This window comes from Capra hircus, chromosome 18 (assembly GCF_001704415.2).
Source record: "Capra hircus breed San Clemente chromosome 18, ASM170441v1, whole genome shotgun sequence".
NCBI lineage: Eukaryota > Metazoa > Chordata > Mammalia > Artiodactyla > Bovidae > Capra > Capra hircus.
Window position 1 is genome coordinate 27,314,155 of NC_030825.1, and position 3,532 is coordinate 27,317,686.

Here is a 3,532-nt window from a genome sequence, read left to right on the forward strand (position 1 = left end):
GCCCAGGTGCACGTGAGGGGCCCAGGCCCCGCCAGCCACTAGCGGCCACTGCCAACTGAGGCCGGCCTGGGGAGCCTTCCCCTGTCCTGCTCAGGGGCAGGGCAGAAACCTGACAAGCATGTTTTCACCAGGGTGAGAGTTTCGGCCCCTCTTTGGGGACTGTTTGTGTTTCGGGTCACGCTGTTGGCTGCCCCCGCCCCCTTCTTTCCTCTGCCAAAGTGACATTCCCCGGGGCGGCCAGGGCTCCAGGAAGCTGGCCGTCCCTGCCCTCGAGCTGCCCAGTGGGAATCTCCTTTTCCTATTCCAGGCACTTCCATATCCTCAGTTACATTTCATTCTCTCATCACAATCCAGCAAATGGTGAGTACAGCCTCCATCTTACGGACAGAGAGCTGAGGCCCAGCAAGGGAGGGTAGCTTGCCCGAGGTCACACAGCAAGTGTGGGGCTGAGAACATGAAAACTGATCCCCAGCCCAGTATCCACTCCCCACTTCCCAACCAAACCCAAACTCAACCACGGACAAGGATCAGAAAAGTGTCAGTCCCTCAGTCATGTGAGACCCCATGGACTATAGCCTGCCACGTTCCTCTGTCCATGGGATTCTCCAGGCAAGAATACTGGAGTGGGCACCTTTCTTTTCTCCAGGGGATCTTCCTGATCCAGGGATTGAACCCAGGTTTCCAGCATTGCGGGGAGATTCTTTACCATCTGAGACACCAGGGAAGCCCAACAAGGGTCAGGACTGATAGCAATCCCACCCTCTCCAATTCATCCATTCATTCAACAAATACTGGAGCTTCCCAGGCACCAACCAGGTTGGCCCTGGACCAAGGCCCACCCACCTCCTGTTTTTGTAAATAAAGCTTTGTTGGAACACAGCCACTCCCCTCCATCTGTTTATGTGATGGTCGCTTTCTGCTGCTGGCAAAGGTCAGTCAAAACAGAGACCACCTGGCCCCCAGGCTTAATATATTTACTACGGGGCCCTTTATAGAAAGAGTGTGCCCAGGGCCACATTACGACTTTCTAGGTACTTTTGCACCTTTGTGAATCCTTCCTTGTAAAAAACTATATATATTTATGTACATATGAATCTGAGTCCCTCTAAAACCAAATCCCCTTACTGAGTTTATGATTAAAATCTCTATCCAAAACTTGACCCACCTGCCCTGTCTCTTCTGACTTCAACCTCTTTCTTGTACCCTCTGATCTCCGTCCTGCGCTGCTGCTGTTGCAAAGTCGCTTCAGTTGTGTCCGACTCTGTGCGACCCCGTAGACGGCAGCCGTCCTGTGCTAACTGAGCCCTAATCAACCTGAGTCAGATGACTCAGATTGCTGTTAATGTTCTAAGATTGCTCTTATAGATTCTTCATTAATATACAAACCTGGGTTGTTTCTCCAGGGCAAGATGAGCTCACGGACAAGCCCCCTAGCCCCACCTGCGCCACGGACCACCTGGCCAGAGAATCATAAGCTCAAGACATCCTGGCTCCCAAAAGTGTGATTAAGAAATGTCACAGAATGTCACAAGACAAGGATTAATCACAGTTCCTTTGTTGTTAACCTTTAAAACACCCTTAACTCGAAGACCAAGGTGGAGCGGAGGAGGCTTGGCTCCCGCCTCCTAGCTTGGTGCCCTGCGAATAAAGCCTTATTTTGCTGCGCACTCGATGCGCTTGGCTGTCAGAGCTTGGCTGTCTGCACTGCACTGTGGGCCCAGGAGTCCTTGCTCGGTTACCTGCACATGAAATTATGGATATAGATATAGATACAGCAGCGTGTGTGCTTAGTCGCTCAGGCGTGCCTTTGCAGCCCCATGGACTGTAGCCCGCCAGTCTCTGTCCATGGAATTCTCCAAGTAAGGATACTGAAGCAGGTTGCCATTTCCTACTCCAGGGGATCAAATAGATATACTTAATTATGGTTTATGACCCTGTTAGTAAAAAGACAAATATAATCTAGGCATGACTGTATTCTTTTTCTCTTGTTTTAAGCCAATTTCAACGTTTCCATGAGCCCCTGGAACTCTTGTGGACCCCAGGCACTTCACCTGCTTTGCCTCATGGGAAGTTAGCTCTGAGTTGGCCACAAGTGACCCCATATTGCTGAGAGTAAAGCCCCCAAAGGAGACACTCCAGTGTTTAGCCCTCACCTCGGTCCTTACCCCAGCAGTAGGGGTCACAGAGAAGTTTTGACAACTCTGAAGGGAACTATTCAGGACTCAAAGTGATTGCATACATTTCTTAGGATGAAAAATTGCATTCCCTTTCAAATGTCTATATTTTGTATTTTTAAATTTTCAATTAGTTTGGTAGGATAAATAATAGGTGCACACAGGTTAAGAGTATGTTGAATGCCCCCAGTGATTTGCAAAAGAATCTAAGGCTCTTTTCTACTCCTGCACCACCACCCCGTTCCTATCGCTGGTGTGAGTCCTTCCAGGCAGACTGCATTTTCAAGATGCGTGTACAGTTTACCACACAGACTGTTCCACTCTTGGCTTTTTTCCCCTCTGAAGTCTACATTCTTATGCATAAATTCATCTTGTCTTTATTGAATAGTTCTTTAGTATTCCACTGAATGAAGATACCATAATTAGGATGTGTGGGCATCCAGTATTTTTCTTTTCTTTTTTTTTCTGATTTCTTCATGTAGCTTGCAAGATCTTAGTTCACTGACCAAGGATTCCACCGGGCCCCCAGCAGTGGAAACGAAGCGTCCTAACCACTGGACCTCCAGGGAATCCCTCCAGCATTTTTTTTAAACATAATTTTATTTGTTTATGTATTGGCTGCCCTGGGTCTTTGTTCCTGCTCAGGCTTTTCTCTAGTTGAGGCAAGCAGGGGCTTCTCTCTCTAGTTGCAGTGCGCAGGCTTCTCGTTGGGGTGGCTTCTCTCGTTGTGGAGCACGGGCTCTAGAGCACAAGGTCGATAGTTGTGGTCCACACGCTTAGTTGCCCTGTGGCATGTGGGATCTTCCCGGACCAGAGATCATTCCCGTGTCTCCTGAACTGGCAGGTGGATTCTCTACCACTGAGCCACCAGGGAAGCCCCCTCCAATATTTTTCTATTACAGCCCTGGAACAGAGAATATGTCTGTACAGACTGGCTATGCCTGAATATTAGGCAACTTTTTTCCCCTCCAAAAAATCTCTCAGAAAAGATGAAGTCCCTTTACTGTACATACGAGTTCCGATAAAGGTTCCCATTACCTGAGGATTTCTGATTCCTTTATTTCAAACGAGGAAGTACTACTTGTGGAAGACACAGTAGCCTGAAATGACCTCAGTGAATTCTAATTTGAGATATTTATGGCGGACACTCAACAGAATTGGCTGTGGGGGAGAGAGGAGGCAGAGGCATTTAACACACATGCTGTAATTTTTCCTGGGGATATGACTTCACAGTTGCAAGTGTTAAAATAACACTGTAAACAAATCTTTTTCAAGATTACTTTAGAAAGCAATGCTTTAAAATTAAGAATGTCCCTCACCAGACACCATTAAGAAGATGAAGAGGAAGTCGCAGAGCA

The 3,532-nt window shown here is 47.8% G+C and overlaps 1 long non-coding RNA gene across 1 annotated transcript; it reads left to right on the forward strand.

Moving 5' to 3' along the window:
* Nucleotides 245–1,672, forward strand: LOC108637974. Its single transcript, XR_001919458.1, has 2 exons — nt 245–360; nt 1,404–1,672. It is a non-coding gene; the product is annotated as an uncharacterized LOC108637974 (long non-coding RNA).